Raw genomic sequence first — 27,506 nt, forward strand, 5'->3', positions numbered from 1 at the left:
TGATGATAGTGATATTAACAACAATATGGTTTACCATTTATTTATTAGTGTTTGCTCTGTTCCAGGGTAAGTACTAAATAATTGGCTTCTATAAAAATCAATAGTAAGTGCCTACCAAAAATTGTCCTTATCTGTTATATTTACCCCCCTTTGTATCATATAATTTATCTATTTCATTGTCTGTTTACCTTCATAGACTCCCCTTGGATTTCCTGGTGCCTAAAATAGGGCCTCACAATTAGTAGGAACTCACTGATTTAGTTATTTTTATTTTTATTTTATTTTTTGAGAGGAAGTCTTGCTCTGTCACCAAGCTGGAGGGCAGTGGCCCACTCTCAGCTCACTGCAACTTCCACCTCCCGGGTTCAAGCAATTCTCCCACCTTAGCCTCCCCAGTAGCTGGGATTACAGGCATGTGCCACCACGCCTCGCTAGTTTTTGTATTTTTAGTAGGAGACAGGGTTTCGTCACATTGGCCAGGCTGGTCTCAAATTCCTGACCTCAGTTGATCCACCCGTCTTGGCCTCCCAAAGTGCTGGGATTACAGATGTGAGCCACTGTGCCTGGCTTGATTTTTTTTTTTTTTTTTAAATGAATGAAAAACCAATCAAGTGAGAGTAGCTATCTGCATAGCACTTTAAACGCCATGACGCTTTGGCACACAGCATTGCCCTTGTTTATGCATCCGTCTCATATGGGAAGAGATGAGCTTATCCATTTTCCTGTTCCCAGTCTGAACCTAGTGTCAGCCTCAATAAAGTAAGTGCTAAAAAAACTTAGATGAATAAATAAGTTTGAAGTTTGCACTAATAGGTTTTTAAAACACGATAATACACTCCTAAAGTTAGTAAAAGTGCCCTTAGAATCATTGGAATTGAAACTAACAAAAGAATGTTATACCATAATCAAGTATATTCAAATATGTCCAAGAAAGAAAGGATGTCATAACAGAAGGGTCATGATCTCTACAAAGTTCTAGAAAAAGGACTGTACAAATGTGATTTTGACAGTATCATTCTAGATTGTGCATGGGACAGGCTACAACAGACACCTCTTCAGACCACAGACAACTTCTCCAGTTTTTACCAGCCTAATGGAAGGATCCTCATATCCACCATAGCATCTTCTGCTCTGTCAGCTGCCCTCTGACGACAAGGCATCCCCCAGGAGGGAGTGTTTCCAAACAAGTAGCTAACCTCTGTATGAACAGGCTGTTAAAAACAGCCTGAAAGTAGGGAGAAGTTTGAATCCCAGCTCCAACATATGGTAAATCTAAAACCTTGAGCAATTTACTTGACCTATTACAACTTTAGTTTCATTCATAAGAATGAATTATGACATTATGACATTAAAACAACAAAATAGTGTATATGAAGTTATGACATTAAAACAACAAAATAGTGTATATGAAGTCCACGATCCAGTATCTAGTACCTGCCACATGATATTAATACTCTAGCCCTGTTCCTGACCATCCCTTCCCTCCATGCCCAGATGTTCCTCTCATAGTTAACAAGGACTTTATTATTTTTCTGCATTCTGGCAGGTGCATGAAGGCCCATGGTGTCCATGGTGACCATCTTAAAGTACTGATTCCCTGTGGCCTTATAGCCTGCCACTAAAAGCTTTCCTCTTTTTAGCATCATTATTTTCAGTTTCCTGACTTGCTAGAAATTCAGCGAGCCAGCTTCAAAAGCAGTCTTCTTTGTACCCAGCCCAAAGACTGTAGGGACCTTTCCCAAACCCTCCCTTAATCTTTCATCAGCTCAAGGACTAAGAGAGCACAGGGTCTACCCAGGACAAGTGAGACCTAGTGTGCCCTCTCCCCAGGAAGATACCATTGGAAGCAAGGTGATGTAGAGGCTGGACTTGCCACAGTCAGCAACCAGATTGGACCATCAACACTGTCAAGTCATCTTTCATTTTCCCAAGTTCTATGGAGGTTTTGCTACTTCCAGTATGCTTAAAACGGTCTTAAATTTCAAGAGAAAAATTTTATTTTATTTTATTTTATTTTTTATTTTTTTTTTTTTTGAGACGGAGTCTCGCTCTGTGGCCCAGGCTGGAGTGCAGTGGCGCGATCTCGGCTCACTGCAAGCTCCGCCTCCCGGGTTCACGCCATTCTCCTGCCTCAGCCTCCCGAGTAGCTGGGACTACAGGCGCCCACAACCGCGCCCGGCTAATTTTTTGTATTTTTAGTAGAGACGGGTTTCACCGTGGTCTCGATCTCCTGACCTTGTGATCCGCCCGCCTCGGCCTCCCAAAGTGCTGGGATTACAGGCGTGAGCCACCGCGCCCGGCCAAGAGAAAAATTTTAAATTCAATGGGCATAAGATCTGAATTCTCTACTACATAGCCATATGGACTCATCCTACATCAAAATGCCACTATAAATTCATGATTTGCAGCCACAGTCCTTCCATTCATTCCACCTTCCAACCTCCTTTCCGCATCTTAAGGCTTCTTACCTCGCAGGCCTGAAGGGGGAGCAGTCGAGCCCAAGTTCTGGGACACTGGTAGTGTTTGGATGTAGGGAGGTTTTCTAGTAGTTACTGTGGGCATCCCTACATCCAGGTGCCTCTTCTCCAACTTTCTCTCTTTCGCCAAACCCCAGGGCTACACCCTCTTCAGAGGGATTGACTATAAATGGCCATGGGGGAAGCAGCCAGAATGCCAAGAACTACAAGCCTGACAGAGCTTGTGTATCAGCCTGACAGCTTCAATAGCCCAGAGTCTGTTGCATGGAATCCCAAACAGCCTTGTAGCTTCCTCCCCAACCACAGACAGCCTGCCTGCCTTCTGGGCCTTGTTTAAACAAGATGAGAGCAGGCCGTGTTTGGACTGGAAGTCCAGTGACCCCTCCCCGGTGTGGGAGAACAGGTCAGCAAGACATGGTGCAGCCTGAACATGAGCTGCTCTCTTGCTTTTAGGTCTTCCTGACTTTCAGAAACTGGGAGCCATAGGAGTTCCACCATCTCAGAAGTCTACTGCCAATAGGAGGAAATGGTTCACATTCTGTTGCATGGGAGTGTGACTATGGTTGACAATGGTGTGTTGTATATTTCAAAATAGTTAGAAGAGAGGATCTTGAATGTTCTCACCACAAGGAAACGATACATGTTTGAGGTGATGAAAATGCTTATCACCCTGATTTGATCGTTACCCATCATATACATGCATCGAAACATCTCATTGCACCCCAGAAATACGTACAATTATTATGTGTCGATTAGAAACAAAATAAAACTTAAAAAAAAAAAAGAAATCTGCCGCCAAAGATGAGAGATGTCCTTGGCTAATGTGGATCATTGTGTTCTGAGTGTAGTAATCAATCATTACAGTTAACATTACTAAGTGCCAGGCATGGTACTAGGTACCTTGGGGTAATGGGCACATATAGTGTTTAGCACAGTGCTTGGCACATAGTAGGTACTTGATGAGTGATAGCAATTACTATCAATAATCTTATAGATCACCCTATGAAGAGGTATTATTATTATCATCCTTTGTTTTGGGAAGCTGAGGAAACAGACATTCAGAGAAGTTCAACTTGTTCAAGGTTTTGAAAGCTTGACGCCATCCAGTTAGAAAGACAGATGTCTTTTTAGTGAAGCTGGGCCCGTTTGGTTACAGATATTGTGCTGAAGCCTCCGTTCCATGCTACCTCTTACCCTGCTGGCAAAGCAATGACCCTGGATTATAGCCCCAGCTCTTAATATGTCACCTCCTCACTCTGGGCTTGTGGTAGAAGTTGAAGTTAAAGACCTCAAAGGACTCTTCCAATCTCACCTGCTGTGACTCCAAGTTGAAGATCTCAAGGAAAGGGGAAGCTCTTCCCTAGCTGGGAATGTGCCTCCTTCCCTGTCCAGAAGGAAGCTTGTGAGGATGAGGGAGGATTGTTGAGTTCCTGAGAAGCAAATGGAGAGAGTGCAGTCTCTCTTATCAAACCCAGGAAGGAAAGACAGGCAGACAGACAGGCTACTTAGCATGAACGATATTTCCAGAAGCTGAAAGCTTGTTCTTAAACTGACAGAGGGATGCCAGCCTGCCATGGTCAACAAAGGATTAGGACTGGAGAAATCCCGTCCTAAGAATCTGAGCTGAAAAACATGATTGGGGTTGAACATCTGCCACCATCATTTCCTCTTTCCACTTCTATTCACTGCCTGCCCCCCCCCACCCCCACCCCAGGTCCACTAAGTGGTACATATGCTTTTTTCACAAAGCAGGTTGCAGAGGGAAGTCCATGTATATGGCCAGGGTAGGGCTAGGGCTGCAGCATCACACCCTGGAGCTGGGGCCACGGCATTCCAGCTTCGGCCAGACAGCATCTAGGGCAGCCACCCCCACTGGCTCTTCCTATCTACATCTGGATTCCACTGTCTTCTTTTTGTGGCGTTTCTCCGAAAGCCCTTTGTTCCTTCCAGATTTGGAAATAACTGAGATAGCTTGGGCAAGTTAGTAGGGAATAAGGCAGGGATATTCTTGGGGAATGAGGAAGCCTTGGGGCTACTTTTCTCTTTGCCACTGAATTGCCTTGCAGTGTCCCCTGGGAGCGGGGTAGGACAGGGTCAGCTAACCCTGACCAATAGTCAGAACCCTCCAAACCCCATCCTTTTCTTGTCAAAAGTCACCTCCTCCAAGAAGTCCTCTGCAATAGGATCCAGCAGCAACTCTTTCTTGTCCTGCCTCATCTCTGTGGAATTTACAAGGTTCACACGCTGCTGATTATGTGAGGTGGATGCTGCATCTTAAGTGTATACTTTTTGTTCTTCTCTATTTTGTATATTGCATTAGATTGGGAGTCCTTTAAGAACAAAATATTCTGTGTCTCATTCTCCTCAACCCTCTTGCACCTGCCCTCCTTGGGTTATGCAGCCTCTACTCCGGCTGCATCCAAGCACTCACTCAGGATTGGGGCATATGAGAGGGTAGTGGGGAGACCCTGCTCTTCAGGGGCCCGTGAATATGAAAGACCACCGTAAGAAAGGGAGGGACAGAACAAAGCTCTGGTCCCCCAAAGGACCAAGTGTCTATTTTGGCACTCTGAAAATGAGCTGTCAGGTCCCTGATGGGGAATCCCTGGAGGCAGCTGGGGTCCCCAAAGAAGCTGGGCTCCAACGGTCCAGGAGGAGGTGCCAAGAGGAAGAGATTTTGCTTTGGCTCTGAGGGCCTCTGGGATTCCCAGAGGAATCCACAGGCCTCATATATATTTATGTGAACTTAAGATGCTAATGAGCGTTGAGGAGCCAAGAGCCCTGCTGGGTTTGCAAGTAACTGGGTCTACTCTTCACACAGTCTTCTTTGTCTGCAAGGCCTCAGGTTCAAATTGCAGATCTGGGTTTTTTAGTGCAGCTGACATGGAAACCTGCCCACACCTATGGCAGAATCACAGTGGGCTCTGGGAGAAAGCTTCCATCCTGTTTCCTTGGACAAGACACTGAAGCCTAGGTCTGACTGAGGTCATCTTGTCCATCTTCCAGTCTCCAAGAAGGACAGTGTCCAACCCCTCTTAGATAGGGAGCTTTATATTCCACTCCTAAGACATCCCTCTTACCCCAATTTTTCATGCATTGCAATCATAGTGTCAATAAAAAGAGTCAAAGTCTGTAAAATGTTTGAAGAAACATGTTCTGAACCAAATAAGAGTGACCATGGCCCATAACGCAGCTCTCAGGAGACCCTGACAACATGTGCTCAAGGTGGTAGGGGACAGCTCGGTTTTATCATTTTAGGATACATCTAAGATGTACATTGGTTTGGTCCAGGAAGGTGGGACAACTCGAAGCAGGGGAAGTGGGTGTTGGGGAGTTTGTGGGCAGTGCCTCCAAGTTATAGGTAGATTTAAAATTTTTCTGATTGGGAGTTGGTTGAAAGAGTTTATCTAAAGACCTAGACTCAATAGAAGTGTCTGAGTTAAGGGGTCGTAGAGACCTAGGTTCTTATTATGAAGATAATGTCTCCAGGTACCGCTTCAGAGACAATTGATTGTAAATTTCTCATCAGACTTAAAAAGGTGCCAGACTCTTAGTGGATTCTCTCTTCAATCAGGAAAAGGGCCTGGAAGAGGAAAAGGAGATTCTCTATAGAATGTAGACTTTTAACCCCAAGAGATGGCTTTGCAGGGCAATTTCAGGATATGGCCAGGAAATATATTTAGGGTGAAACTAATTTGATTTCCTTCCTTATTCGTTATGTGACGTGCCAGAGTCAGGCCGGAAAGCAGGCCACATTATACAGGGTGAAATCAAATCCCTCTGGTGAGACTTCATGGTTTGGAGGGCGAACTCCCCAGGCCCCTTAGGTAGTAATTTGGGGAAGAGAAGAAAACAGGTCAGAATTTAGTCCTCAGTAACAACCTGTGGAAGTTCCTCCTTGTGGCCGACTTAAGTGCTGTGTTGCACATGAAGCCTGCTTTTTCTTGCCGCTGTGAGGCATGACGATCAGCTCGTTGTTGTCCTGTAAAGACTCTTTGCTGGCATTAATACTCCCTGCTGCCTCCCTGGTCTCAGCTTCATAACCAGTTTCTTTATCTGTTCATCACGGGGCAAGGGCTCTGTGCCAGGCACTGGGCATACCAAGACCAATGAGTCTCAGACTTCATCCTTATCATCATATGGTCTTATGTGGGGAGACATTCGAATACATTTATCACAACACATTATGGTATTTGTTAAAACCAGGGTATGAGCAAAGTCTCTGGGGACCACAGCAAAAAGCAACCAGCTCTGCTTACGGTTGATGGGCTAGGTTTCCCAGAGGGGCTAACTTCTGAGCTTGGCCTTAAATGCCAAGTAAGCATTTCCCAGGGAGAAAAATGGGGAAAGGGTGTCATTCTAAGTAGAGGGAAGGACATGCATGAAGACCAGAAGATCTGAAAGGGTCTGGCCTGCATGGAGAACAGCAAGTCATGCCAGGGAGTCTAAAGGGTTCTCCTAGTTTAAAGACACCAAGTAGATAAAGTCTGCATTAAGCTAAGGGCTAGCTGGTCCCTTAGAGTCCACAGAAGGTAACCTTGGAGACTGCAGGCTGGAAAGGGGGTGGGACTGGAGAAGGGAGGGTAATTGGGAGACTATTCCCTCAGCTTTTTTTTTCTTTTCTTTTCTGTTCTTTTTTTTTTTTTTTTTGAGACGGAGTCTAACTCTGTCACCTAGGCTGGAGTGCAGTGGTGTGATCTTAGCTCACTGCAACTTCCACCTCTTGAGTTCAAGCAATTCCCCTGTCTCAGCCTTCTGAGTAGCTGGGATTAACAGGTGCGTGCCACCATGCCCGGCCAATTTTTGTGTTTTAGTAGAGACAGGGTTTCACCCTGTTGGCCAGGCTGGTCTTTTTTTTTTTTTTTTTTTTTGAGACGGAGTCTCGCTCTGTCGCCCAGGCTGGAGTGCAGTGGCCGGATCTTGGCTCACTGCAAGCTCCGCCTCCTGGGTTCACGCCATTCTCCTGCCTCAGCCTCCCGAGTAGCTGGGACTACAGGCACCCGCCACCTCGCCCGGCTAGTTTTTTGTATTTTTTAGTAGAGATGGGGTTTCACCGTGTTAGCCAGGATGGTCTCGATCTCCTGACCTCGTGATCCACCCGTCTCGGCCTCCCAAAGTGCTGGGATTACAGGCTTGAGCCACCACGCCCGGCCAAGCCAGGCTGGTCTTGAACTCCTAGCTTCAAGTGATCCACCCTCCTCGGTCTCTCAAAGTGCTGGGATTACAGGCATGAGCCACCGCGCCCGGCCTGTTAGAAGACTGTCGTACTAATTCAAGCAAGAGAGAAAGCCATTTAAGGACGAGTGGCACTTAGACATTTAGATGTTTAAAGTAATACTTTAAAAATAGAAGTTATACATACTTGTTATACAAAACTTGGATAATAAGGACAAAAATAATGAAGAAAATAACCATCATCTGTGTCGGCTCTTAACACTTCAGTGCAGATTTCCTTCCAGGCTGTTTTCTAAGCATTTAGACATATTCACTGTAGAGATTTTACTATACTGTATATATAATTCTGTATTTTTTTTTTTTTACTCAACATTATATCATGAGCATTTATCCAAGTCATAAAATTTCTTTGTCATCTGTTTTATGAGAAGTACTATATTTGATTATATAGATTCATGAATCATAATTTACTTAGCCACTTTCTTTCTTTTTTTTTTTTTTGTTTGAGACGGAGTCTCATTCTGTCTCCCAGGTGCCTCCTGGGTTCAAGCGATTCTCCTGCCTCAGCCTCCTGAGTAGCTGGGACTATAGACGCCCACCACCACGCCTGGCTAACTGTTTGTATTTTTAGTAGAGATGGGATTTCACCATGTTAGCCATGATGGTCTCAATCTCCTGACCTCGTGATCCACCTGCCTCAGTCGCCCTAAGTGCTGGGATTACAGGCTTGAGCCACCGCGCCCAGCCTACTTAGCCACTTTCTTATTTTGAGATGTTTAGTTTGTGCCAGTGTTTATGTTGCAATAAACTTTTATTGTTTATTTATTTGTTCTTTTTAGACAGGGCCTCTCTCAGTCATCCAGGCTGCAGTGCAATGGCACCATCTTGGCTCACTGCAGCCTCAACCTCTTGAGCTCAGGTGATCCTCCCATCTCAGCCTCCCACGTAGCTGGCACTATAGGCGTGAGCCACTATACCTGGCTAATTTTTTGTTATTTTTTTTGTAGAGACCGAGTTTAGTCATGTTGCCCAGGCTGGTCTTGAACTCTTGGGCTCAAGTGATCCACCTGCCTTGGCCTCTCAAAGTGCTGGGATTACAGGTGTGAGCCACCATGCCCAGCCAATAAACATTTTTGCACATTGTATTTTATTATGTCCTTAGCATAGATTTCTAACAATGGAATTATTGGGCCAAGACTATGAATGGTTTTAAAATTCCTGAAGCTGACTTTTAAATGTTTTTTAAAGAGGTTTGTGCTGTCTGCACCCCACTAATAATGTATGAGCACTTCTGGAGGGATGTTTCTATAAGGGCCATAGTATTTTCCTTGTCACCATTTTGCATGACACCTTTTCAGGATGCATGAGATGTCACACCTTGCACCCTTAGATACAAACCCAGAGCTTCACTCTCAAAGTTAACATCTTCTTTTCCCAGACTTCTCTAGAACAACTATTAGTAAAAGCAGATATGGTTTGCTTTAACCTCTTAGAAAGAGCTCGATTCTGGGACAGGATGGTAGGTAGGATCACCTGTTGGGAACAAGCCAGTGCCAGCTGCAGTGCTGGTATGAGAGCTCGTGCGATCGCCCATGATACGAGACTGTTTTATGGCTGGAGCCCGCACACAGCCTGGGTTTTCTTGGAGAGTCCCTGTTCTATCCTGTTATTGCAAAAGTGTTCTCATGCCAGTCAGACCATAAAGTGACTTCTATTTGTAATGCACAGTCTTACATGAATGCATTCATGGACACATGTAGATGTGGGCTGACATTCCTTTTTATACATGCCAGATGGAAGTCTGTGTGTAATAACCACAAGGGAATGACTGCATAGTGCCTGGCTCATTGCAAAACATTTTAATGCATATGATCTCATCTTGAGGGTTGGGGTGATTAAGGAAAAGAGCACAGGCTTGGCAATAAGGTATACACTAGTTTGTCACTTTGGCCACGTTTCTTAACCTCTAAGAGCCTCATCCTCCTCCTCTGTAAAATGGGAGTTAGTGTCCTTGTTTTGCAGATGAGGAAACTGAAGCTCAGGAATAAGTGACTTGCCTAAGATCACAGAGCTGATAAATAACAGCACTGTCCAGGATGCCCCACTCCTTCACCACATCAAAAATAATTCCAGGCCTGGGCTGGGTGCTGTGGATCAGACCTGTAATCTCAACAATTTGGGAGGTCAAAGTGGGTGGATCACTTGAGCTCAGGAGTTTGAGAACAGCCTGGGCAACATGGTGAAATCTCATCTCTACAAGAAATCCAAAAAATTAGCCAGGCATGTTGGTGCATGCCTGTAGTCTCAGCTACTTGGGTGGCTGAGGTGGGACCACCTGAGTCTGGAAAGTCAAGGCAGCAGTGAGCTGTGATCTCGCCACTGCATTCCAGCCTGGGCAACAGGTGGGACCCTGTTTCAAAAAATATTTTTTTTAATAAAACAAAAAATAAAAATTTCAGGCCTAGAAATGTAAACTTCTTAAGTTTAACCTTAACCTTTCCACCTTACATAGAGGCCAAGACATTGTCCTTCAGAGCAAATTCTTCCTACACGTAATTACATGCTCCTTCTACTACACTGTGCTACCTCATATCTCCTTCCACATCCAGTTTTTTGGGAACAGGAAATAGTTTAAAAGTTTTCTGTTGCATACTATGTATAATAGGAAATTCTGATTGTTTCCTTCCTTCTTATTCAGGGAAGCAAGATGGTTAATGGGAAGGGATGACATAGGCAAAGATTATCTGGACTAGGCCACATCCTATCCTGAATCCAGCTTCTCTTCCGTCTGGACACTAAAGCACTATCTCCCAAAATATAATATTTCACATGTAGGCCTGACATTGGGTCTCCTTGGGCTGTTTTGTTAAGCATTGAAAAAATAAATAAAAGATCCTCCCACTTGCTGCCTCCTTCCTCCTTTGGAAGATGTGTCCGGTCTCTGGGGAGACTTTTGCAATGGTTGACCTTGCTGGTCTATCCGTCTTCTAAAGGCCCTTCTGTCTAGAGGCGGCAACCTAAGGTCCTTTATATTCTGTCTTTTTTAAGGCCCCATGAATTTTCTTTAATCTAGAAATCAGGAAGCACTTAGGATTTTTTAAATGGTTAGCGAAGGGTTATTTAATTCATCGCCCTGTTACTCAACCCAGCATTCCTTCCCCGGGTTAAAGCCATCTGGTGTGTACTCATTGTGAAACATACTAGTGGAATGTTAATGCCTGTGCTTTGGAAGTGGAGGCAAGGAAAGAGGGGAAAGGGGCTCTCTATTGCAAAAGTGGTAGCTTTTCCTTCGTGTTTTAGAGACAAGATCTCGTTCTGCCACCCCAGCTGCAGTATGGTGATGCAATCATGGTTTGCAGCAGCATCAAACTCCTGAGATCAAGTGATCCTCCTGCCCCTGTCTCTCTAGTAGCTGGGACTGTAGGCCTGCACTACCATGCCTGACTTATTAAAATTTTTTTAAGAGATGGGGTGTATTAGTCCATTTTCGCACTGCTATAAGGAACTTCCCTGAGACTGGGTAATTTATAAAGAAAGGTTTGACAGTTCTGCATGGCTGGGGAGGCCTCAGGAAACTTATAATCATGGTGGAAGGGGAAACAGACACCTTCACAAGGCAGCAAGAGAGAGAAGAGCAAACGGGAACTTCTAAACACTTACAAAACCAACAAATCTCACAAGAACTCACTCACTATCATGAGAACAGCATGGGGGAACCACCCCATGATCCAATCACCTTCCTCCCTCAACATGTGGGGATTACAGGTCCCTCCCTCGACAGGTGGGGATTACAAATCGAGATGAGATTCGAGTGAGGACACAGAGCCAAACAATATCACGAGGTCTCACTATATCACCCAGGCTGATGGGCTGAACAAGAGATCCCCCCTCCTCAACCTCCCGAGTACTTGGGACTACAGGTGTGAGTCACCACACCCAGCTTGCTCTTCCTTTATCTCTTATGCAAAAATACAGTTTGAAGTATTTTAACTTTGGCTCAACGATTATTTATTTGGGGCACTGCATTGGTTGACAAAGGCTACAATCTCATGAGTCTCATTTGTCAACTGGGAACAGAACTCAGTGGGTTCCATATATTGAAGAAAACTTGAGAGGAAGATGTTTGTCATCTAGATCCTGCATAGAAGAGCTCACTCCGAAAGATCACATCCTGGCCTTTGCATCACATGGAAACTTGAAGATTCATAGAAGTTTTGATTCCTGCAGCTGCGAGTTGCCTCAAGAAATCTTATTTTAGTTAGTTACCAAAATGCTAGCGATTGCCTAGCACTAGAGTGTAAACTTATGCCACCGGTCCTTGACATTCTCATTGCCTCACATGGGAGTAAGAAAAAATATAGATGATGTAATCTGCATGGGTATAAAATGAGATATTATTAAAATACTTAGAATAGTGCCTAGTGTACATTTAGCACTCACTAAGTGTTAGCTATTAGAAACAGAGAGCTGTCCATGAATGGTTGCCAACTGCCTTTTTATTTTTGTTTTTGAAATTCTGCTTCTTTTTAGGAATAATTTTAACAGCAGGATGGTAGTTTGTATTTTTGTTTAAAACTATAGTCAATAATATTTTAAAAGTGAGCCCCTGATTTTGTGCCCAAATTTATTTTTGAAATTATACTAGTTCCTGAAATTAAAACCAAATTGAGAAACACTCATTTAGGCATGTCTATATTTGAAATCACATTTTGTCTGATGTGTAAAGATTCCTCTTTGAGTGACCTAAGGAAGCTTAACCATTTGGGCCTTTTGTTCAAGGAATGAATATCTCTGGAAGGGGAAATGGTAGGCTGGCTGCCGCAGGCACCACGACTCCATAGGCTTCCTTTGAAGGTTGAGATTGAGCCAATGGGACCCTAGTTGCGGAGATTCCACCTCCATGCTGGTAACTATTCCCTCCCACTTTGAATACCTGTTCTCTCCTGGCTCCTTAGCACCTGCTGGTACTGTTGGAGGTGGGAGCTATATCTCTCCCAGGAAGCAGACTTACCAGTGACAATCTGTTAAGCCAAGCCTTACCTTTGGGAGAGTTAACATTGTATGTGAAGGAGACAGTGTATGCATCTCCCTAGTTCTATTTATATTACACACACGCAGAGAATCACCATTTTGGGTGTCCACTCATATTCCACGCGTAGCATGTGGTGTGAGAGACACAAGGGTAGTGCTATGCTCAGCTCTAAGTCCTGCCCTGAGGTTTAGGACAAGGTAGGTCATTCACTTGTCCGTTCAACAAGTACCCACTGAGTACCACGTTAGCCGCTACAGAGGATGCAAAGAAGAATCAGATCAGCACCATGGCCGCAGAGAGCTTACGGTCTAGAAAGTGAAAGATGTGTGAATCATCACATTTTGAAGGGTAGCAGGTGATTGTTGCCATAACAGAAAGTTCATGAGAGCTTAGAGTAGACAGAGATTAATTTGATGGAGGGGAATATAGACCGTCTTAGGGTAAAGATGGTACTTAGGCCATTTAGAGGCAGTCCTAGAGCAGGCTTCTGTCTGAATTCAGAGCCCTTCCCTCAAAATCCTCACTGCTTTGGGGTGTTTTTCTCCTTTGATGCAGTGTATTTGGGAGGTGCGGCCTTAGGAAGAAAAAGTGAGGGAATAGGAAGCAGATGGGAGGGTGGGAAGTGGACATTGGCCCTGTGCCTCCCTCCTGTCTCCTGAGCATCTTCTTGGAGGCTCTGGTGAGTCACTTCATCCTTGCTGAGTCAGGAACCCTCAGCTGGAGGACCAACACCCTTGGGTTACATTTACTTTATCTTTCAGCCCCAAGAATCTGACGGTAAATGTATTCTTGAACTCACATGAGGGGTTCATGGGAATCTGAAAAAGCCAAACAGGGCTGTAAATGTGGATTCTGGGCCTTAAGATCAAAACTAATCATCAAACCGCAAAGTTGTATGGGAATCTAGAAGCAAAGGGAGGACGACAGGTTCTGTACAGTCTGGACTATAGCTGAGATTGCAGGCGTGAGCTGCCGTGCCCAGCCTTGAGATGCCATCCTTTTTGGATTTATGACACATGTTTAAAACATCTTGATTGTGGTGATATATGAAACTCATATATTATATAGTTCAAATATCTGCAGTTCATTGTATGTTAATTATATCCCAATAAATCTTGTTTTTACTTATTTTTATTTACTTATTTTATTTTATTATTTTTACCACAGAGTCTCACTTTGTTGCCCAGGCTGGAGTCTGCAGTGCAGTGGCACCATCTTGGTTCACTGCGACCTCCGCCTCCCGGGTTCAAGCGATATTTCTACCTCAGCCTCCAGAGGAACTGGGATTACAGGCATGAGCCATCACGCCGGGCTAATTTTTTTGTATTTTTAGTAGAGACGGAGTGTCACCATGTTGGCCAGGCTGGCCTCGAACTCCTGACCTCAGGTGATCCACCCACCTCAGCCTCCCAAAGTGCTGGGATTACAGGCATGAGCCACCCTGCCTGAGCCAAATCTTGCTTTTAAAAAATGTACTTAGAATTGGTGTCAAATGACCTCCACAGAACAATGGCCTCCCCTGCCCAGATTAGACTCCCCTGAAGAGCCCCCTTTTGTGCTAAGTCATTGTGTAGGAGAGGTCAAGCGTGCCAACACCAGAAAGACGGTTCAAATGGGAGAATGTCCAAGTGTGCATCATTCCTTACTTGGATTCCCATTGCCTTCGTTGCATTCCTTCACTCTAGCATTTTTCTCATTTTCACAGAGACCCAAGCTGAATCCTAGCTTTTTGACAGTCACTAATTGAGTGCCATTGAACAAATTGCTTCTCTGAGTTTCAGCAGTTTGCTCATCTATAAAATGGAATTATTTGATGGTTGTTATGGAGATTAACTTAGTCTACATATTGAGTGCCTGGGATGTAACATGACCTCCATTCATGATGGTTAGCATTCTTGTGATTACTAGAAAGGAAGGTTAAAGGGATAGGAGTGTTTCATTTGTAAAAGAAGAGCAGGATGGGAGATGCAAATGAAAGGACTCTGAAGGGTTTTTGAGTAGCAGGAGGATGTGCGACTGTGGTGTCTTATAAAGGACATGGCCTCTGAAGCTTATGGGGCCTCTCTCTTTGGGCAAGTCATTTAAACCCTCTGAGCCTCAGTTTATGCATTGGTAGAATGAGGATTGGTGCTTTGTACTTCGGGGTATGGTTGTATTACATGAAGTGTCACATACATGAAAACGCTAGCACAGTGTCTGTTACAGATAAATTTAAAAAAATTTATTTAGAGATGGTGTCTCCCTGTGTTGCTCAGGCTGGTCTCCAACTCCTGGCCTCAAGCGATCCTCCTGCCTCAGCCTCCCAAAGTGCTGGGATTAGCAAACATGAGCCACTACACCCAGCTTGATAAATGTTTTTAAAATGTCGCTTTGTAAATTGGAGGACCCTCTTTGCTTGTGAGGCAGTTATGGCCATTACTAACATTTATTGCCTCGGTTGGTGGAAGATGCCAGGAAAGGAAACCCAGTTCAGAGGAGAAAGCCGTTTCTCATGGAAGGAGCTGCCTGAGAGTGGAAAGGGCTTTGCAAGTGCTGAGCTTCCTGTTGTTTGCTCAAATGGAGGATGCATGATCGTCTTTCAGAAAGGGATTTCTATTGGGTGGAAGGCGGGACAGAGAGATTTGTAAAAGTTTCCAATAGGTCTAGCTCTCATCTCCTGTGTCAGAAAGAAAGGAACAAGGAAGCCTGGGGAAGGGTGGAGGCCACACAAATGAGCTGACACTCGTTATAACAAATACCATAATGGCAAACCCTAGAGCCGCTAGAGGGGTCTTGTTCGTGAGGCAGAGAGGGTGGAGATTATATACTTCAGTGTTTGTGCTAGAAGGGAGTTTGGAAATTCTGGGGAAACCACTCTTGTCTTTTAAAACATGAACTGTTGTGCCCTGTAATGGGAAGGCCCAGTGGCAACCAAGTACCAGTGATCCGCAGGGGGCAAAGGCCAGGGTCCTAGGCCCCCTTTGCAATTAGGAATTCAAGATGTAAGTATGCCTTAAAATCCTTGGGCTTGCTGAGGGTTCAAAGAGCTTTGGGCTGGGAGCCAGGCCCCTTGGCTGGAGTCCCAACTCTGCCACCAACTAGCTTTATAGTTTAAGGAAAGCCATCCTAACTTCACTGAGCCTCTGTTTCTCTCCTTCCCTCCCTCTCTTTCTTCCTGAGAGCCTTTTTCCATGGACCAGCAACACTGGCTAGGAACTTATTGGAAATTCAGAGTCCTAGGCCCCACCCTGGACTTAAATCAGAACTTGCATTTTTAACAAGCTTCCCGGGTAAATTCTAAAACTCTGAGAAGCAGGGGCTTAGATGACTTGAATAACATTAATTTATGGCACCAGCTCTAGAGTCAGACTGCCTGGGTTCACATTCAGACTTCATTGCTTACCAGCTGGGTAACCTTCAGTGAGTACATGAGCACCTCTGTGTCAGGCACTGTCCTAAGCACTAAGGATGCAGAAGTAAATGAACTAAATGATATAGACGAAGTCTTGGCTATTGCAGAGACAGGCAGTAAACAAGTACATGGCACATTCGGTCTAAAGTATGTGTTTCCCACAAAGCTCATATGTTGAAATCCTAACCCCTCAAGGTGCTGGTATTGGGAGGTGGGGCCTTGGGGACTGATTAGGTCATGAGGGCAGAGCCTTAGAAATGAAGCCCCAGAGAGCTCCCTTACCCCTTCCACCATGCGGCTGTCTATGAACAAGGAAGCAGGCCCTCACCAGACACCAAATCTGTTGTGCCTTGCTCTTGGACTTCTCAACCTCCAGAACTGTGAGGAATAAATTTCTGTTGTTTATAAGTCACCCAGTCTATAGTAATTAGTTAAGCAGCCTGAACAAAGACAGAAATGTATAGGAGTGAAAAAAAAGACAGTGGTAAGTGTTAGGGAGAAAATATAACAGGGCAAAGTGATAGTGACCAGGCTGAGGCCCTGGTTAGTTGGGACGGGGGTGAGAGGGTTTCAGGAAAATGCTCACTGAGGCGGTGTTTGCACTGAAACCTGAAAGGCAAGGAGCCAGTCTTGCAGCCATCTGGGGAAAGAGCGTTCCTGGGCTAGGGAAAAACAACCGCAAAGACTCTGAGACAGAAAGCACTTTGGCATCTTCAAGGGCAGAGGCTTGGGCAGAGTCAGACTGTGTGGGAAGCTGGATGCCTGGAGAGAAGGCCTCTATTCTTAGTGATAGGAAAGCACTGGGGGCAGAGCCAGCAGCAGCAAGGAGACTAGGGGGCCCGGGGTGTGTGCAGGTAAGAGGGTCTCTGCCTCCAACCTTAGGGTCAAGAGCGTCAGCTCACGCTGCCTGCAGGGGAAAGAACAATGCGCAGTCCAGGCTATGGCTCCCCACAAAGGAATGCCACACAGCGTGACCTCTTCGGCAGAGAGGGAACCTACACCTTCTCCCTTCCAGTCTCTCCTCCAGCAGGGGGAAAACTGAGACCCAGAGGTGAGGTGCTCAGCCACTTCCCAACACCGCCACGCAGCCGGAGGAGGTCTCCAAATTGGCCTATAAACTATGATGTGTACTGTTTCCAGAGCGAGACTGAACAATTTCACAACCGTCTCCTCCCCGCCCCCGCATGTCCTTTCTCCTGCTCTCTTCCTAGGTCCCAGGCGCTCTGCAGCTCCTGCCCTCGCTCACCCCAGTGCAATGCCCTCAAGCGACTGCTTTCACCTTGCGGTAGGTATTCGTGCTCCACTGTGAGCAAGGTTAGGTTCCTCCACCTTCCTTACTATCTTCTCCCAAAACTTTTGTTTCACTTATTATCTGTACCAAACATTTTGGCAATGAATTCCATTCTGTCTGCCTTTGTTCCCCAGTTTCTCTCCTCTGTCAATCTGCTCCCTGACCAGGCTCTCAGGTCATGCACAGCACTATGTCCACTCACAGTACCAGGCAAGGAAGTTGCGCCATAAATGAAATCTGTGTTTTCTTCTAAGATCCACCCCCAACTGAGCCCTTTGAGATCCCAGGGAAAACAACACACACAGAAGAAATTGTTATAAAACCAAACCTAGGTCAGAAACATTTCACCTCATTCTGAGAAAAGTGACAGTTTGATTTCTTGTTGTCCGGGTGGGATTAATATCACAGCAGAAATCAGCTTTGTCTGAAACAGCTCCAACTCAACGGATGAGCACATCCATCTCCAGGCCTGCCTGTCATTCCCTCCCCTGGGCTGCCCTTATTTTGGGCTCCCTACTGGGCATGTGACTTGGAATAGAGAGAAAGTCGACAAATATGGGTTATGCTTCTTTTAGTTCAAGGCTGCTCTGCAATCCTAGAAATACAAATGTCTTTTCGTACCTTGCTTGGTGCCTGTTATTTTAACATCTGACAGTCTGGTTTTAGAGCAAAAACATTAACAAAAGATGACACTCAGCACCCCTTTAAAAGACTTTTACAATGACTTTGACCCAGGATGACACACAGCACCAATTTAAAAGACCGAACAACTGCTTTGACCCAGGTTTGCTTTGAGATAAGCCAAGGCCCTAGAGAAGTTGTTGAAGCATCCTATGAAGAGCTGGCCAACCACTTTCTCACCTAGAGCACAGTTTCCATCACTTCTGTTTCCATCCAAGCGAGGTCATCACCACAGGGTAGCACAGGCTGGGGAACCATGAATAACTCATTTCCAAATCTGGGTTAGATTCTTGCAGCAGGGAAGGGACCTACACATTTTCCCTTCTGATCTCTCCTTGGCCAGGGTGAAAATGAGACCTAGATTCAGAGCCAGGCATCAAACAGGAAAACATGTAGTCTTGGAACACCTCTTTGGTGGCCTAATTATTTCTTCAGTTATAACTACTGAGGGTCTACTCTTCAGCAAGCGTGGTTCCTATTATATGCTTTTCCCTCTGGGCGTTTATTTCCCTTTGCTGAATCCTCAGGCCCAAGAGCACAGGCTGCTGCTGTCCTCACTCACAGTCTGGTTTATTTGCTGTCCACTGTGATACTCCAGCCCGACCTCGGCAAAAGGGTGTAGGCCAGCGAATCCAGAGAACTCCAAGTCCCTCGTAAGAACATCATCGTTTCAAAGACACAAGAAAGGCTTAACTGTGAAATCACTCGATGCCCACACCCCCTCACCCAGCACTCACGCACCCTCCAGCCTTTCATTCCACTTGGACTGAATGTGGACCCATAACTCCTTTCTTCCTCGGTTTATAAACCTAAGTCTTTTGTGCCAATGTGCATCACCTGAGGTATAGAGCAAACCATCACATGTAAAATGCAAGCTTGGAAAAGTGAGGATGTCACCTCTCTCAGGTCAGATGATTCAGGTATGAATCTTCATTTCCGTAACTTCTGTCGAATGTGCCTTAAGTACTTCCTCTTCCAAAATGTTTTTCCCCTTCCATGGGGATCTTGCGAAAACGTGCATTCTGGGTCAGTGCGTCTGGGGTGAATGAGTCTGAGATTCTGCATTTCCAACAAGCTCCCTGGTGAAACCACTGTGGCTAGTCTGAGGGTCACTCTTTTTTTTTTTTTTTTTTTGATAGAGTCTTGCTCTGTTGCCCAGTCTGGAGTACAGTGGTGGGATCTCGGCTCACTGCAACCTCCATCTCCCGGGTTCAAGCGATTCTCCTGCCTCAGCCTCCTGAGTAGCTGGGATTACAGGCACCCGCCATCATGCCTGGCCAATTTTTATATTTTTAGTAAAGATGGGGTTTCACCATGTTGGCCAGACTGGTCTCGAACTCCTGATCTCAAGTGATTCGCCTACCTCGGCCTCCCAAAGTGCTGGAATTACAGGTGTGAGCCACTGCACCTGGCCTGAGGGTCACTCTCTGAGTAGCGAGATACTCTACTACTAGGGTGACCAATTAAATGGCTTTCTTGGGACTGTCCCAGTTTTAGTACTGAGAATCCTGCATGGGCAAACAGGATGGTTGGTCACCGTATGCATGAAACAAATCTCAAGGCTTCCCAGAGGAAACAGCCTTACCTGGCAACCATCTTTCAGGGAAAGCTCACTGATATACCCACCCGATGCACTGGGGTGGGGACGAGACACAGAAGCCACAAATCAGCACAGAGCCCTACTGAGTGTGGTGGGGTGCGACTGCCACTCACAATGGGGCTCCTGGTCATGTGGCGCAGTAGGATGAGTAATGACTTAGGAGCCAGAAGACAGGGCTTCAAATTTTAATCTGACTAACTAGCTGTGGTAACACCAGAAAAATTTCTTAACCTCTCTGATCCTCATCTGCAAAATGAAAGCTGTCATCTGTCTCACAATGCTGTTTTGAAGATTAAATGTGCTAACACATGGACAAGCACTTAGCCTAGAAATCATATTTTAATTAATTCATTAATTATTATTATTATTATTTTTTTTTTTTGAGGCGGAGTCTCGCTCTGTCGCCCAGGCTGGAGTGCAGTGGCGCGATCTCAGCTCACTGCAAGCTCCGCCTCCCGGGTTCCCGCCATTCTCCTGCCTCAGCCTCCCGAGTAGCTGGGACTACAGGCGCCGCCACCACGCCCGGCTAATTTTTTTGTATTTTTAGTGGAGACGGGGTTTCATTGTGTTAGCCAGGATGGTCTCGATCTCCTGACCTCGTGATCTGCCCGTCTCGGCCTCCCAAAGTGCTGGGATTACAGGCTTGAGCCACCGCGCCCGGCCTAATTATTAATTTTTTTTATTAATTTCGCTCCATCGCCCAGGCTGGAGTGCAGTGGTGTGACCTCGGCTCACTGCAACCTCTGCCTCCCAGGTTCAAGAGATTCTCCTGCCTCAGCCTCCCGAGTAGCTGGGATTACAGGCATGTGCCACCACGCCCAGCTAGTTTTTGTATTTTTAGTAGAGATGGGGTTTCGCCATGTTGGCCAGGCTGGTCTCGAACTCCTGACCTCAGGTGATCCGCCTACCTCCGCCTCCCAGAATGCTGGAATTACAGGCGTAAGCCACCGTGCCTGGCTGAAATAATAACTTAAAAATCCCACCAAAATTTTCTGTGCTCTTGGCTGACTTGTGTTTCTTCTGCTCATGCTGCCTCGGTGATACCCAGGCAAGGTTAGAGATGAGCAGGGTGAACCTGGTGAGGCAGAAGCAAAAGAGGAAAGGAGAGGAAGAGGGCCTTAAACTCCATGCATCACGGAAGGAGCTCCTGAATTGGCTAAGAGCCCATACACAACTCTTGCCATTCTCTGCAGAGGACCTAAAAGGGTCAGAGAAGGAGTCAGTCAATATTGCTGGAAGGGCTTTGACCACTAATAAGGCTAAAGTTCAAACTAAAGCTGAAAGGAGAGGCCACATGTCCTGAAAATTACTAAGTGAAAAGTGACTCACTCACCCTTCCCCTGAGAGGGGATTGACATGCATTCACTTGTGCGTTCACATGTTTGTTTGTTCCCTCATTCATTCATTTGGCAAGAATCCAGCACGTGCCAGCTGCTCACTGGGCTTGGTATTCCTGACAGTACGACACTGTTCCCTGCTCACAGTCACCAGGAAAGACAGAGAACCCCAAACTGTACCATAACATGCCACAAGCTACTCTAAAGGTGTGGACAAGGTGCTCTGGGGGCTCAGAGGGGCCAGCACCGCTCTGTGCCTGGAGTGTCAGGAAGGCCTCTGCAGATGAGGCGGTGGATGGGAGGAAGCTGGTCAGGGCAGAAGTGGTAAAGAGGTAGCTGGTCACAGGGGATGGAAGGCAACAGCATGGAGGTCTTCAAGAACAGGTGGGGGACCGGGGACAAAGCACCACTATTAGCTTAGGCTGAGGAGAGCAAAGGCTTTCAGGAGTGGGTGCCTCACAGAGAATTTGGGAGAGTGGAGGAGGGAGAGAGAGAGGAAAAGGGGCAATACATGAAAGATGAGCTTGACGGAGTTCAGGCTGGTCTTTGTTCTTTCTCTGTCTGTCTCGTTAAGTGCCAGATCTGAGAGCAGGCCAGTTTGGCGCCAGGGGAGACAGACAGAGAGCAGGAGGAAGGTCAGGCTGAGGCAGCAGCATGCAGGAATGGTCACCTGCATTCCCCAGGGCTTGGGAAGCTGCAGGGCTCCAGGAACAGGGTGTGAGAGGCAGTGGAGCAGAGACGGAGGCTGCGGAGAGGTGGCCTCGTTTCCGGCCTCCCCTCCTCGGGGGTGGAGTGCAGGCAAGGCGGGAGCCGGCTGCCCTTCGCTACTGGTGGGAGTGGGGTGGGGTAGAGCTCCCCCAGGGGAAGGCAGATGGGGACCAGGCCTCCGCTGAAAACCCAGGCTCTGCCTGCCTGGCCCAGGACTTCATTCTGAGCGGGAATTCTAGGCTCGCAGGAATCTGGGACACCAGTTTAGCCCTCTTTAATGAGGAGAAAAATCGCACTTCACTGTTCAGGTCAGTGGGAAGAAAAAAACAAACAGATTTTTCTTCTCACCTTGAGGTTTTCCTTTCCTCCTATTTAAAAAAGAAACATAATTAAACACATCTTGAATGTGGGTGTGGGGCTCAGTGGAGTCTAGTTTTGATCAGGACAAATGACTGCCTGAAAACTGGGGGATAAGGAACTTGCAGCTCCTTGTTAGGCCAAGGTCAGGCCTCCCAGTGGCCTCCCATCCGTTTGTGTGTCACTGTACCTATGTGGCCTGGCTGCCTCGTCATGCCTACTTCCCAGATCAGTGCTGGAGAGGGCAAATTCTCTCGCGTCTGCTGTTTTGCTCTATTCAAGCTGTACTGCCTAGGATGGAATACCTTACCTCTTATGTCTCACTTTCGTATCCTGTAATATAGGGACCGTAATACCAATCTCACAGGTTGTTTTAAGAATATAAGAAATTACTTGTCTGGAAATCCCTAGCACACTGCCTAGTCCATAGTACTTGCTCAATTAAACATCACTTAACACTGAAAACAGAAACGAACCAACCAGTTATATGCCCAGGCTGAGGCAGCCTAAGTTGGCACAGGTACTCGGGGGCATGAGTCAAGAGGGTAGAACCCAGGAAAAGAAGACTCACAGCTGTGATATGCCAAGCGGCATAGAAGGGCACCTCTTTCCTAGGGCTAAATAACACAAAAAGTTGCTCTCCCAGAGCGGCTGTGGAGAGCTAGGGCACAATCTGCGAGCCTCATTTTTTTTTTTTTGAGATGGTGTCTCGCCCTGTCACCCAGAGGCTGGAGCGCAGTGGCACGATCTCAACTCACTGCTGCAACCTCTGCCTCCTGGGTTCAAATGCTCCTCCTGCTTCAGCCTCCCGAGTAGCTGGGATTACAGGCGTGTGTCACCACGCCCAGCTAAGTTTTACATTATTTTAGAACAGATAGGGTTTCACCATGTTGACCACGCTGGTCTCGAACTCCTGACCTCCAGTGATCCACTCGCCTCAGCCTCCCAAAGTGCTGGGATTACAGGCATGAGCCACTGAGCCCGGCCAGAATCTGTGAGCCCGTTGTGGACCTGGAGCAGAGCAATATTCCCCAAAGGACATTAGGGGCTCGCCTGTAGGGTGAGGAACCACAGTGGCCAAAGCCCCCAATGCTGGTGCTGACGGCCTGGTGGTCGTTGACTTCAAGCAGACCCTCCAAATACCCATGAACTGACCCTCCCCCAGAAAGGAAACTCATGATAATAACAACAGATATTCATTTACTATTTATTACGTACCAAGCAGAGCGTTAAAATTCTTATGCATCATCTCATGTAATTTTCATTAAAAAAACTCTATGACATCGTTACTAGATGCAATGGCTGACGAAAACCTGAGGTTAGGGAGGTGAAGTAACTTGCCCAAGGTCACACAATTTTGAAGTGGACAAGCCTGGCTTCCAGCAGGGTCTAGGGACCCCAGGGGCCGATTCTTACAGCGGTTGCTCCACGGTTGGTCTACGTGGAAGCCATGTGCGCCTTCCCTGCTGTTCCCTTGAAGAGTGATTGGAAATAATTGGAACTGTCATTGGAAGTAATGAGAAGTGACAGAGGTTGGGTTAGAAGGCTTATTGCTCTAAGTCTGAACAATCCCCACAAACCCAAGCCTAAATTTAAACAATGAAGTCACAAAGCAATTTCCCTCTCAGGGATTTCATTTTCCCTCTTTCCTCCCGGACCAAGAAAAGAAGTATGACTTGGGGCTGAGTCTCTGCTTAGTACAATGAGTTTCTCCTGGAACAGAAAATTCCTCTTTGGCTTGATCCTATTCATTTTCCATGTGGAGTAATAAGATACAAACCTTGGGTGAATATATGGCCATTTTTAATTAAGAGATCCAAATTCACAGTTACACATCTTTTTCTTTCCTTTTTTCAGAAAACATCCCATGAGGGATGAGGACCTAGAGGTAGCTGTGTCGCTGGCAGGTTGTGATGAAGAATGAGACCATAACCTTCAATAGGCAAGGACACTGGGAGTCTCAATCTCTCCAGGAAGCTCCTGGCTGAATGCCAAGGATGCACTGATTAATTCTACTCCTTTCTGACGCTGATGGGTGATCCATCAACCCACCGACTGCTTATTTAGCATGATCTCAATAATGAGCAAGTGCTGTGAGGGGCACAGGGATGTCAGACACAGCCCCTGAAGACCTGCATGAGAAGAAATACGCAGCAGCCAGCACGTAATGAAGCAGCTTCCTCTTTGGGACTCCTAGAATCCTTGGTACTTTCCTCCAGAATCGCCTCCTCATGTATCTGACATTCCTTGTTTGTGAATACATCTCTCTCACTGATCTGAATTCTTAGAAGGTAGAAAGGGAGCCTTTTGTGTGATCGGGGTCTCAGAGCCCAGCTAGGGGCCTGAACTCTAGCAGGCGCACCCGCTCTGTAATTGTTTTGTGTGAGAGAGCGTGTGCCTGAAGTAGGAAATGTTACAGCTTGGATGGAAGCCCTAAAGAAGATCTTAAAAGGGACATCAGTGAGCTGCTCCCGCCATCCGTGAAACAGAACGTGCTCAGAGGCTGCTCTGTAAACACCAGGAGGTCAGCTTAGCTTAGCTTTTTCATCCTCTACAGTCTCTATGCCTTCCTCCTCCTCTTCCTCCTCTTCTTCCTCCTCCTCCTCCTCTCCTTTCTTCTCCTCTGCCACCGTTGATGACCTGAACTTTCCACATCCCCCTTGCTGCCCCTCTTACAAAAACCCTCAATATTCCACACCCACTGAGGGACTATTCTGAAGATAGTTGCCCATTTTCTCTTCTCAGTATGGGCACAAAGGAAACAGCTTTCTCCCCTGCCTGCTCTTGAAACAAAGCAGCATTGAGTCTTATCACCGCCAGGCTTTGGCTGAGGCTCCACACACAGTGACCCAACTGACTGCTGCTAACAAAATAAAGCTTTCGTTTCGGCAGTCTTCCCCATTTTGGTCTGTACGGTGCCAAAGGAAATAAACTTTTATTTTTCCAGAATCCAGACATTCAGATAACCAGAACTTGAAGGGGAGGAAGGTATGGTTTGCATTTTTTCTTTAGGAAACAAGTAAGTCGGAACTGCTGAAAACAGGGCTTTAAGTAGAAAAAGCAACATATTAGGTGAGTCATACCCAATCCATAAACCTCGTCATCCACAGTCGCAGGATAGTACTAACAAGGGAAGCTCATGCATCTGACCCCAAAGCATCTGACCTCTTGAACACTAGAAGGGTCTTCTGATGTATTAGAAGGAACACTAGTAATCCATATACAATGTATGTAGAAGTAGTTCTGTTATACACAATAGTCATCCAAACACATCTGTTAACCATTGGAATGGAGTGGGGCAAGGGGATGGGTAATAAATGTTCGGCAGAACTTTCCACTTTGGGGTTTAAAGATGAAGCCTCTGCTTCAGCCTGATCCACTCTTCTTAGTAACACAGAGCCTTGATTTCAGAATAACCGTGTGTCTCCTGGTAAGTGGAAAACACATGGTTTTTGGAATCCAAAGTCCTGGGTTGGGATCCTAGCTCAGCTGTTTACTCACAGTGTATTCTAGAGAAAGAAGCTCACTTTACTTCTCTGAGCCTCCATTTATGTATCTGTAAAATGGAGTAATAATGATACTCTCAAAGAGTGATTTGAGGTGGATAAGGTATGTTAATGTACTTCGTAAACTGCTAAACCTTGTACAAATGTTAGAAATTAGTTATACTGTCATAGTATTCCCGCCCATATAATCCCCTCTCAGAGTACTACAAGTGGGCTAGTAATACATTTCATATTTCAAAATCCAACTACAAGTTCAAATCCAGCCAAGGAATCCATTAAGCTATACATTTACTAGGTGTGCTTTACATGCACATTATGCGTTAATTTTAAAAGTAGAAGAAAATGGCCGGGGGCAGTGGCTCATGCCTGTAATCCCAGCACTTTGGGAGGCCAAGGTGGGCAGATCACTTGAGGTCAGGAGTTCGAGACCAGCATGGCCAACATGGTGAAACTCCATCTCTATTAAAAATACAAAAAATTAGCCGGACGTGGTGGTGGATGACAGTAATCCCAGCTACTCAGGAGGCTGAGGCAGGAGAATTGCTTGAACTTGGGAGGCGGAGGTTGCAGTGAGTGGAGATTGCACCACTGCACTCTAGCCTAGGTGACAGAGCAAGACTCTGTCTCAAAAAAAGAAAAAAAAAAGAGCTTATGCTTACAAATAATTTTACACCATAGCCCCTCTGCACTGAAGCCTATCCTGGGTGTCCATGCTTGAGGCTGTTCTGTAGGTAACCCTGCTTAAGATGAGGTCATTTTGGTGAGTATTTCAGTTACTGAACTTCCTGGGTGAGGGGACTGGGCCATCACCCTGAACCTGAATGGTGCTCCCTGGCTAACAGTGCCACAGGGCAGTTCCAGGATGGAGGCTACTACTGTTCTCTTCCAATTAGTTCGTTGACCCTTCTTGGTTTATCATCATGTGCTACCAATTGCCATGAGTGAACAGTGCCTGAAAAAATCAATAAGCATGGTGACACCCATCTGTTCCTGATCACAACCACATCTGGACCAGCCAGAAAATTCTCAGAATTAAAAAAACTCAGAATGTTAGTGGTATAAGGAAACTTAGAGATAATGTTAATCTCATATTTCCATTTTACAAAGGAGAAAACTAAGGCTCAGAGTGGTATGATTTTCCTAGGCTCACCCAGAAAAATGATTAAGGAGCTAAAGCTATTGATTTCCAGTCCTGTTCCTTGTACACATACACCCACATCTTTGGGACTTTGGGTATTAATTCCTTTCTCCTGAATACACTAGACATACATGACACTGCAGAGTTCCTAGGACTTCCAATTACGTTGACTAAATTGAAATGTTATGACGCCTGCCTGATTTTTCAGGCAATTTCTCATATAATAAAAACCAATGCCAATTATTCAGCATTTAGCTCACTTAACTGAAGCATCACAAGAGCAGCTGTGATCTTGAAGCTTTAAGTACATGAGCTGAAAAGGAAGTAGAGACATTTTTCTATTTCAAAAATGTGTAATAGGACAAATCATGGAATTAGGGTTCCAGTCTTGGCCCTTTTACCAAGCTAGCTGTATAACCTTCGCCAAACCTCTCTCTGAACTTTGGTTTCTTCATGCTAAAAGAAGGGGTAAGTTTAGATCAAAGATTAACTTGGGTTCCAAGGAAAGGTATCAGGAGGTCTCAATGAGGTCTTAAATATTATTGGCAAACTTGAAGTATACATGTCTTTTTCTAAGAAGTGGTTTTGTGATTTTCATCAGATTCTAAAAAGGGTCTGGGACTCAAAAATTTAAGAACCATTGATTTAAGTAGTCTCTTAGTTTTCCTCCAGTTCCGGCAATCTTTGACTCTACCTTTAAAAAATATCCATCATCATTAGATACATTCATGAAATAATACTCATGTGTACCCTGCCCAGATGAGAAAAAGACAAAAATAGGATGTGACTAGATTTAAGCCTACGGGGAATATA

At 45.7% G+C, this 27,506-nt stretch overlaps 1 protein-coding gene and 1 long non-coding RNA gene across 2 annotated transcripts in view; one reads left to right on the forward strand and one right to left on the reverse strand.

Annotated features, from left to right (window-relative positions):
- CLM (CXADR like membrane protein) overlaps positions 1 to 27,506 on the reverse strand; it is a 124,494-nt gene that overhangs the window by 93,055 nt on the left and 3,933 nt on the right. The gene's annotated exons all lie outside the window — the stretch shown is intronic.
- LOC139357613 (uncharacterized) lies at positions 12,435 to 26,065 on the forward strand. Its single transcript, XR_011611134.1, has 3 exons — positions 12,435 to 12,558; positions 17,287 to 17,360; positions 23,907 to 26,065. It is a non-coding gene; the product is annotated as an uncharacterized lncRNA (long non-coding RNA).

Source organism: Macaca nemestrina, chromosome 12 (assembly GCF_043159975.1).
Source record: "Macaca nemestrina isolate mMacNem1 chromosome 12, mMacNem.hap1, whole genome shotgun sequence".
In the NCBI taxonomy this organism is placed as follows: domain Eukaryota; kingdom Metazoa; phylum Chordata; class Mammalia; order Primates; family Cercopithecidae; genus Macaca; species Macaca nemestrina.